Source organism: Microtus oregoni, unplaced genomic scaffold (genome assembly GCF_018167655.1).
Source record: "Microtus oregoni isolate MIOR12 unplaced genomic scaffold, Mior012 000010F_ref0000083, whole genome shotgun sequence".
In the NCBI taxonomy this organism is placed as follows: domain Eukaryota; kingdom Metazoa; phylum Chordata; class Mammalia; order Rodentia; family Cricetidae; genus Microtus; species Microtus oregoni.
Genome location: NW_024543069.1, coordinates 9,905,536 through 9,916,149, shown reverse-complemented (window position 1 = coordinate 9,916,149; position 10,614 = coordinate 9,905,536). Strand labels below are relative to the sequence as shown.

The following is a 10,614-nucleotide window of genomic DNA, read 5'->3' as shown; positions in this document are numbered from 1 at the left end:
TCTTTCTGTATTTCTTTCTTTCATTTTCTATCAGCAGAGTGTGTAAATAAAACAGTATGCCTCTTATTTAACAAAGAATTTGCTGACATTCTTGTTCCACCCAGTTGTTAAAAATTCGCTGCAGCTGCCAGGAGCTGCCTCCAGATGGCGAGCGAGAGTCCATTCTCAGCCCAGAATGTGGACAGTCGCCCGCTGCTGAGAATGAGTCTTGGAGCGTCTGGGCATCACTGGGCTCAGCTTAGAGGTGGGTTTCGGAGAAGTCTCTGGCGGAACGCGGCGGCAAAGCATCGCTCACTCTACAAGTCTTTCCATTTCTGAGAGCGAAAAGAACTTAAGCGGGCGGCACGCGAAGTGTAGATTGCTTTGTAGTATTTCAAAGCAGCGCTGACCATGGGCAGAGGAGCGAATATGTGCAACAGAAACTACTCAATGGACCTGTGCTGGGTATGAACTGGTTTGATCATCCTTTGTGTATCAAATGTCCTGTGTCCTGAATTGTGCCTATATGTATATATCCATTTCATATTCACTGAGATCATGGGAGCCTGTGGGGTTCACAATGTTTCATCCGCCCCCCCCAAGAGTGATACAATGAAAGATTAAAAAAAATGTTTATTGAGGGAAATGGACATGAGTTGTAGTCTAAGCAAGCACTTAGATAATGATGCTAAAATACTTTGCTGAGTATTCTTTTAGAAAAATAAATGAACCTAAATTGCATTGCTATATATTAAAAAAAAAACAAATATGACTTTTGAAACACAATGGAAAGAATATTCCACTACTATGATTAGACACTGAAATCTTTTTGTTTGCAGGTGTTGACTTTACCATACCTGGAAAATGTCAATATTTTCATAGTTGTGTTCCAGAAAAAGCACTGTGCACTTGGAAGACACCATGAAAATTCTGCTCATGCATGCACATTCTTTCTATACGCTCTGATGTTCCTTGAACAGATAGATGTGTTGTTTGTTTATACAATAGCATATATGTGGTCCAGATACCAAGTTGCCACTGCGCATTTACTGTACATGGCTGGACATGTGTTACCTTCATGCCGGTTTTCTGCCTGGGGAACTTAGAAAGCAGGGCAAACATTGATCGGAAATAAAATGTGAATGAAAAGGCTGTGCTTGCTTTGCTGCTGTGTTTTAAATTGCTCATGTTTCATTTGGCTGTCTGTGTCTTTAGTTTTCTGTGCTTTTAAATTCTGAGGAAAGATTGGTTTTGTACTCCGAGTGTAAACTATTGTCTGCATTGATTGCTTGGGACAAGGTGCATAGATATAGAAATAGGGATTCTGTACACCCATGGTTATGTATGATATTCCGGTTAGTTCTAAGAACAGACAAGTTCTTACTGGGAGTTTATGTGACCAGCTAGAAAACAGAAAGATCAAAGGTTCACGAATGCATGAAAACACGCGAGGCTGAGACTTCTTGTCATTACTCTGACACTGATGTCAGAATACATTTGCCTTCCTACTGATGCCCTGAGAATCTTGCCCATTGAGCAACAACTGAATTTTATACTTTGTCCTTCAAAAACTATCACCATTTGACCTTATAGATGTAAACCGAGAGCTACACAGGCAAGGATGTTTCTGAGATGAACCCTAAGATACTCTGACAAGAAAGAAACTTTTGAGACTTTGCACTCAGAGGGTTGTCAATTAAACCACTAATTTGGCCTCGTTAAGAATAGGAATACACAGTAAAACCAAACAAAAATCAAATGCTAATAGAAAGTTACCAAGTGTACTGTGTATAGAATTGGAGTAAAGGAAAATCCCTGGGCAGGGAGAATTAGGATGTCTGATGAGAAGTCCTCTTCTTAAAGAATCAGTGGGAAACATGATTGGGATAGGTGTGATGAAGCCCTAGAAAGATCTTCCAGTCCATCAATTAGATTACTGTAGATACATCTGTCGTGCTAGTGGTGGACTAGAATCAGGTGGGGAAGTCTTTAAATGCCACGGACATTTTCTGAGGGGTTTGGATTAGTTCACCACAACACAACAGACAACATATTACACAGTAGTCTTACAATGGCTTAATGTAGTACACGCCAGGAGAAACTGGAAGGAAGGTTCAGGAAATCATACATTTTTATTTAAGTTTCTCTTTAATCATATTAAGATGTGATTTCCAAGGCACTTCATTGTTTTTCAGTGTTATGTGCGCGTGCAGTGGAGATTGTCTGACAACAAAATCTCTACCGAATGATAGAGCAATTGAAAGGAGAAGTGGAGTTACTGTAGGAGTCCAGCGTTTCCCTTTGCTCTTCATCTCCATAAGTGAAATACGTTCTCCAACTTCCTTGTCGTTGGGGTTATTGTTCCATTAAAATTGACTCATGGCTCAGACGGTACCAAACAGGAATCGTCATAACTGACATGGAATATTATTCTGCTTTAACTGCATTTGTTTTTCCTAGTTTAGCTTTCAAGTGCTTGTTCTTTCTTTAATGTTGTGAAGTTAGTTTTGATTCTTTAGGGATAACCCATCAATTTAACTTCCTATCTCTACCTGAATCACAGTGGGATATGACAATTGTCAATGAGAAAAGTACAGGGAAATGGGCTGTAAATGACAGGAACATTTTGTATGCCAAAATACGTTTCCCTGCTTATGAGAATACATCAGTACATTGGGTTGTGTATGACTTAGTTTAGGATGAACTCTCTAAACTTCTCTATACCTCCTACGACAGAAAGCAATCAGTTGAGAAACCATTAGCTGTTTGCTGCCACGGTATTTTGGGAGGTTGGACAGCATGATTGGGGTTACAGCGCCTGGCCTCAAGAGGTATTCTCTTTTCTGGCCCAACATATTAACGATGTCTGTGCCTTGTATGGACAAGAACAGAAGTATGAGAAAGCGAGGGAAGAGCTACAGGTTTTGTTACTTGAGATGATGACATCCAATGGGCGGGAGCAAACTACAGGAATTTATGTGTGGGGAATCACTCAGTGGCAATAAATAAATTCATATAATACTATAAATAAAAATACCCAATAACCATTAATGATGAGGTAACAACTTGAGAAACATATAGCTAGAGTTGGCCCTGTTGCACAAGAGAACCTTCATATATAAAGAGGATTTATATGTCTTAATTTACTTTCCTCTCACTCATCTGGAAACATGCAAGGGTGAAGTTTCTAAGGTTAAAACCTGAGTGTCAGTAGACTTAATATACGTCAGCCAAACTAGTGGCAGCATTTCGGTTTCCCCTGAGCTAATCTGCACGTAGTCAGGCTTTCTCTCCCATCGGTGTCAAGAGGACAGATTTCCACACCTCAGGTTTCCATCTGCTGGGCCTGCTGTTCATGCTTTGTCTTCAGTTGTGTGAAAGGCGGTAGAAAGACTCACTAGCTTACCTGACTCACTGACTCTCGGCCCTGGTTGAGCCGTAGCTTGGAGATGAATTCGTCAGCAGAGCTGCCTTGGGCTAATACTGCTGTGTATTCAGCTTGGGAGGAAGGCAATGCAGTACACAGTGTAAGTTTTCTCCCTGGTGCTGGGCCTAAAACGATACAAACTTTTTTCTTTGTATCATCTAATGGAATTGACAAGATGTTTTGAGTTTTTAAAGGTATCTTTCAGGAGATTTTATGATTTTATTAAAAAAATAACATTTGAAACAAGTACACTGTTTTGTAACACAACTGGGATCTTGTTTGCTTTTGAAAGAAAGGCGCAAATATCAAAACAAATGAACAAAGCAAATACAGGAATAGTGAAAGTTTTCCTGTCCCTGAGACCATGCTGTAATCTTCCAGCGTGAACAGACAGTCTTCCACCATGAACAGAAAATGCTGATTCTTTCTGTGTGTACCCTGCTGGCACTATTTTCTATGTTCAGTGTTTCTGAATCACTTTAATGTGATTTTTCTTTAGCTTTTCTGACCATGCTATAAAGTCCATGAATGCAGAAAGCAAACTCAAGGCTTCTTTAGGTTTTGCCTGATGTATGAAACATATGGACAGTCACAGCAGTTTACTTACTTTATGAAAACAAAATAAGGATTAAATCACTATTTTCATACAAATTAAAATTTATGATTTTAATATAATCACACGACAATGGGTTCTGAAGGACAGAGGGGCAGTCACTCCAGTGACTGGGAAAATTTCTCATTTGATAAGCCTCAGAAGAAGAAAATATTTCTTTGCCATTAGTTAATTGTGTGAAATGAAACAGCTCTTTAAACATCACATGAAATGGGTCTTGACTGCGTAAAGCTGTTTAGATCTTACATAGGGATCTTCTGTCACACTCTCTGGAACTTTGCATAAACTCAGGTAACTTGTTCCCAAGTTATAACTTTTAATATTTAAGAATATTAATATTTAAAAAAATGAGAAGAGTTTGTAGCAGTAAGAATCACCTCAGGTTGTGTAGACACTGAGCAAAGCAAGAGACTGTTATGCACAGTTCCAAACTCAAATCACAAATGCCCAGGCTTAGTGGGTCTCAAGGAAAAAACCTTAAGGTTTAAAAGAAAACTTTAGAGAGGAGAGGGACTAATGGGGTGGGAGGAATATTAGGAAGGGAGGAGGATTACAGTAAGGAGAACACATTGTATATATGTAAGAGCACATTCAGTTAAAAAGATAGAATTAGCTACAAGGAGACATTGAAGACTTTGAATGCATTTCAATTACTCCTGAAACAAAGAATTAGCCAGTAGTTGTTTTTTTTTTTTTTTTTTACAGGATGCATGTTTATAAGCATGCCATGAAACGTATAGAGATGAGTAAGGAACAGTCAATTATTCTTTCTAGCAAGAGCTAGAGGTATAGAGAAGGTCTTCAGCCAACGCCAACTCCCTAACAGGATGGAGATGCTTATCTGGTATCTGTGGACCACTAACAGGAGAGATTTTGTTTCCTACGGTGTATTTTCCCAGGTCTCTGACTCATTAGCATCGAAGGTAGGAGGGAGAGCTTATAAACCCGCAGCTGCGGCTGTGGGCACTCAGATCATTTGTCACCTGGCATGAAGTTAGTGTTGGCAGCTCCCGAGATCCAGCACAGAACATCAGGGAGCAAATGCCAACTGATTGTTGTTCCTGCCCAGCTTGCTGGCTAGTTCCTCCTCATTCTTCAGATCTCTGCTGAAGTGTTGCTTCCCAGAGGTTCCTCTGCCCTAGCTCTCCAGAATGCATTTAGCACCTTTCTTTCCATTCTCCTTGACTCCAGTTCTCTTCCTTGCTCTCACACTTACCACCTGAAGTTCTGCCTGCTCTTCTTCCTAGATTAGGGGCACAGCTGAATATTATCAGCATTGCTCCGTATCTGTGCCTTGAATACAGTATTAATTAATTGGTCTGTTACCAAATGCTTTTATTTCTGTTTACATGTTTTGATGTAAGTAAAGGCAGCATTTGACTTAGCATCAGATAAATATTGTTTGGATAATATGCTGAGGATTTATTTACTCATTAGATTTTAATTCATTGCTGATCTAGTCTTTAAAACAAACAAACAAAACTTCACAACTAGTCACTATTTGACTATTTGATGATCTGCACGGTCACTCCCTACTTTATATTAGATATAAAAGTACCTTTACACTCAGTTGACTCCCAAGGTCACAAGGAAAATAATAATGACAAGAAGAGATGTAGATCCATACATGGGATAGAATAAACAAGTGTTGAGGGACAGATATGGACTATTTTGCTTTTATTTGGGGGAAAGCTTGTTCTCAAGTAAATGAAAAATCAGCCCCCACGTAGTGAAAAACAGTTTGTTCCCTGATTTCAGAGCCTTCTGTTGCAGATCTTTTATTTGATGAATTTCCAATGCAAACCATAAATGGTCAGGCTAGACTCTCATATCCACAGCTTGAGAGGATCTTTATCTGTCATTGAATAACTCAAGCACTGGGCATGTTAGACACAAAAGAAACCCTTTTGTGAGAAATAGGTACTTGTTGGATCTAAGGCCAAGAAAGAAGTATAAGATAGTGTGGTTCATTGCAGTAGTTCATAACGGTTGGAGTTTTGAATTTTATTTATATCGTGTAATGTTCATTTTTCCTCAAAGCTGCATTTTTAAGAAAGCATGTTGAACATCTATGCTTTGCCATGAAGGGATAGCATTGCTCATAGACCCTCAACTATGGGGAGGACTGCGCCATTTCCTCTCCACAAGTTTAGACACAGTTACATGCAAATACATATGGATATGCACGTAAGTACACACATATGGATTATAAGTAAATTTTATAGCAAGCTATGTCTCTGTTACCATAATCTTCAAGATGTATTATTTCCTTTATCCATACAGTACTGTACCAAATCGTTGTATCATTTTGCAAGAATTTTGCTTTTGTCTAACATGCTCCTAATTTGAAGTTCCATTGTTTCTGGTTTTAGCATAGTTGAGCAGGTTTGCTGTGGTAATTTTTGTAATAGATGCGCCTCTTAAATAGTCATGTTAATTTACCGATTTACACCCATTAATAAGATTGTTGGAGAGTCATTTCTCATCAAAAATCAACCAGCCACCGAAAGGATTTTAAAATAGGAAATACTAAAAAAAATAAAAAACTAGGAAATACTACACAGTAAAGGTAAAATCGAAGACAGAAATGGATCAATATTTCTTGAATGATCATGGTATGGTATGGTTTACAAAAATCAGTACTATAACCACCACTTTTCTGTGATTCACTGCTGCTCAAAGTAATTGAATTACAAATTCAAGTCCTTTCCGTGACACTGACAGGTTTCATGCATACGTCTAACTCCTGGGTACTTTATCTTTGTATCTTGCTATACAGACCTCACAGTATGGTGGCAATGCTCGTCACTCAGCATGTTATTGCTTTAGCTCTCAGTTTCCCTGTGTGTAAAGTCAAGAGTGGTACTTAACTACTCAGGCCTTTTGTGATGATGAATTTCAATAAATCCTAGAGAGATCCAAAAAATCTATTCCACTCTTCAGTGCCAGCATTGAGGCTGAAACTATCCTTATAAATTACTTTGTATAGCCCGTCAATTCCTAGACAAGCACGGAGCTCACCGAAGGTTGTTTATAATCTGCTTTCCCAGAGATGAATTCAGAAAATTTAGATTCAGAGTCTGAGGTGGATCACTGTTTTTGTTTTTAACAAGAACCATTCATGACTCTGTTTCTGTGCTGCATTGACAATCACAATGAGAGATGACTGGGAACTGAGGTTGAAAGGAGAATGAAAAGTTTTAAGAGACATAGCAAGCTATCACTTACCATACATGTGTTGAAAGTAGAGAGACTAAGACAGACATGATCGTGCACACCTGCAATCCTAACACCTGGGAGGCTGAAGCAGGAGGATTGCTTTGAGTGTGATGCCAGGCTAAGTTATGTAATGAGGGCCAGGTTAGCCTGGGTGGGTAACAGAAGGAGACCTAATCTCAAAACAACAAATACAGTGCTCTCCTGGCAGAGTATGACTTATTAATGTCAAAACAAAGAAGAACACTCAAGATTTGAAGGCTTTGTTTTCTCTGGGTATTTAAAATATAAAATTGCAAGAAATAAAATATATAGTAAGATAACAAAGCAAAAATGGCAAACAGTAAAGGTTTTTGAAGGCTGGTTGTGCTTGGAAGTAGCAAGGTTATAAAAATAAACACATGGACTCTTCTGTACTTGTATACATAACCAGTGTGCATTATCTCATCATCTAAACTAGCTCAGATACTGACAATTTGTGATTAGAAACAAGGACGCTTTCTGTACTGGAAAAACACCCTATCACTGAGATAACCCTTAACGTTTTGAAAAACAGGATGCTACAGATTAGTTCCTTCTCTGCATTTTCTGATAATCCTTTAGGATTTCATACTGGATAGTAGTCGATGAACCTGTGCTTGTCTGTTGCACTAGTGGACCTCGGAGGATGAGGGGGTGAGGGCAGGCGGTACCATTTAAAACTGAAGCCTTTCCTTATATATAGATTTTTTTCATGAATTCCTTTTCAGCCCATCTCATCATCATTCTCATTTCTTGCTATAAAACCTTATATCCTCGCCTTGGCCTCCTGGGAGCCACTCTAGGTTCAAGTCTCTTGCCGACCCTAAGGTGGCTCCCTTAACTAAGAATTGTGCTTCCCTGCTCTCCTATCCAACCTTCCTTTATCCCAATCATCCTTTTTCGCCAAGTTCCCCCCATCCTCCCCTTCTCCCTTTTCTCTCCCCATCTCCCCTTACCCCCATCCCACCCCACCCCCAAGATCCCAATTTTCTCCCCGGCAATTTTGTCTACTTCCCATAGCCAAGAGGATAACAATATGTTTTTCCATGGGTTCACCTTCTTACTTAGCTTCTTTATGTTCACCAATTGTAGACTCCATGACCCTTATGTATGGCTAGAAACCAATTATGAGTGAGTACATCCCATGTTCATCTTTTTGGGTCTGGGTTACCTCACTCAGGATAGTGTTTTCTATTTCCATCTATTTGCATACAAAATTCGAGAAGTCATTGTTTTTTACCGCAGCGTAGTACTCTAATATGTATATATTCCACACTTACTTCATCCATTCTTCCATTGAAGGGCATCTAGGTTGTTTCCAGGTTCTAGCTATTACAAATAATACTGCTATGAACATAGTTGAACAAATGCTCTTGTCATATGATAGGGCATCTCTTGGGTATATTCCCAGGAGTGGTATTGCTGGGTCCAGGGGTAGGTTGATCCCGAATTTCCTGAGAAACCGAAACACTGATTTCCAAAGTGGTTGCACAAGATTGCATTCCCACCAGCAATGGATGAGGGTACCCCCAGTTAGTTCCTTGGGCAGCTGAGAATAGGGAACCTGAAATGACCCTATCCTATAGCAATACTGACGAATATCTTGCATATCACCATAGAACCTTCATCTGGTGATGGATGGAGATAGAGACAGAGACCCACACTGGAACACTGGACTGAGCTCCCAAGGTCCCAATGAGGAGCAGAAGGAGGGAGAACATGAGCAAAGAAGTCGGGACCACAAGGGGTGCACCCACCCACTGAGACAGTGGGGCTGATCTTTTGGGAGCTCACCAAGGCCAGCTGGACTATGACTGAAAGAGCAGGGGATAAAACCAGACTCTCTGAATATGGCGAACAATGAGGTCTGATGAGAAGCCAAGGACAATGGCACGGGGTTTTGATCCTACGCAATGTGCTGGCTTTGTGGGAGCATAGCCAGTTTGGATGTTCACCTTCCTAGATATGGACGGAGGGGGGAGGACCTTGGACTTTCCACAGGGCAGGGAACCCTGACTGCTCTTTGGACTGGAGAGGGAGGGGGAGAGGAGTAGGGGGAGGGGGAAAAGGGTGGGAGGAGGGGGAGAAGGGTGGGAGGAGGGGGAGGGAAATGGGAGGCTGGGAGGAGGCGAAAACTTGTTTTTTTCCTTTTCTCAATAAAAAAAAAACTCATATCCTCAAGAAAGTTGTCTTGGAAAGACAAAAAAAGAAGAAAGGAAAGAAAGAAAGAAAGAAAAGTAACTTTTTTAAAAAATAAAATGATATCTGCCTTTGAGATTAACTTGCGTGTGTGTGTATGTGTGTGTGTGTGTGTGTGATACCTCGCCTTTGAGATTAACTGTGTGTGTGTGTGATACTTCGCCTTTGAGATTAATAATTTTGTGTGTGTGTGTGTGTGTGCTTTAGAATGTTCTTGTTATGTCTGGCTTTAAATGATATTCAGGAGATACCTGCAGAGTTGTGCACCCCTGTGATAGTTGTCCTTGTGAACTAGAGGTAGAGGATCCTTTAGATTGAGTGCACCCTATCTATAGAGCAAGTTACAGGCCACCCAGAGCTATATAGCAAGACCTCTCTTACCTGCTTTTCATAAGGAAAACTGTTTTGATGAAAACGCTTGTAATACTGAAGATCAATATCCTCCAGAATGTGAATTTTAAAGACCTGCAAACTGTCTGACATTAAAATATTTAGTATTATTAGTGAAGATACTAAATTGTGTGGTATAAGTTACATGAACATATTTCAAGTGGTCTACTAATATTTGTAGATCTTTTATTGAATAATAAATTTGGGGCAGCTTAATGTAATTCCTAATAAGATAGTGATATTTCTCGTTTATTGTAAAAAGCATGTTCTGCTTAAATATGACCTTTAAATTCTTTTAGTAGTAGCATTGAAATTGATCTTAACATACAATCTTAAAATATAGAGGGTTGAAGACTAGCTTGGGTGTGCTATTTCCAATGAAATTTAAGCAATCTCTACAAGCATTTATTTTATTGTATTGCATTCTATTTGCCATTATGCACTTAAGCATGGTCTGTGTGTATGTGCATGCTTGTGTGAGCGTGCATGGGGCATGTAGGTATGAATGTAGGAACATACTATGTTTGTCACTTGGTTTTCCTTCTCTCCTGTGAGACTGGAGTGAGACGGTCCTTCTTGGTGGAAGTGTTTCTCCATTTGGGACCATTTCCCCAACTCTTCAAACATTTTCAAAGGGTCTGTGTCTAACTTCTCTTTCAATCCACCTTCAACTACACATTTGCTGTGAAATTCTTGATTAAAACTTATCCTAAAACACCCCTCCCCTGTCTATGTGGAGATGAAGAGAAGATGGCCATTTAGAAATTGG

The 10,614-nt window shown here is 39.7% G+C and overlaps 1 long non-coding RNA gene across 1 annotated transcript in view; it reads left to right on the top strand.

Annotated features, from left to right (window-relative positions):
• The first annotated feature begins 213 nt into the window (after nt 1-213).
• LOC121452940 overlaps nt 214-10,614 on the top strand; it is a 164,844-nt gene continuing 154,443 nt past the window's right edge. Inside the window, exon 1 of the long non-coding RNA XR_005974936.1 lies at nt 214-444. This is a non-coding gene — a long non-coding RNA (uncharacterized LOC121452940). The remainder of the gene's footprint in view (nt 445-10,614) is intronic.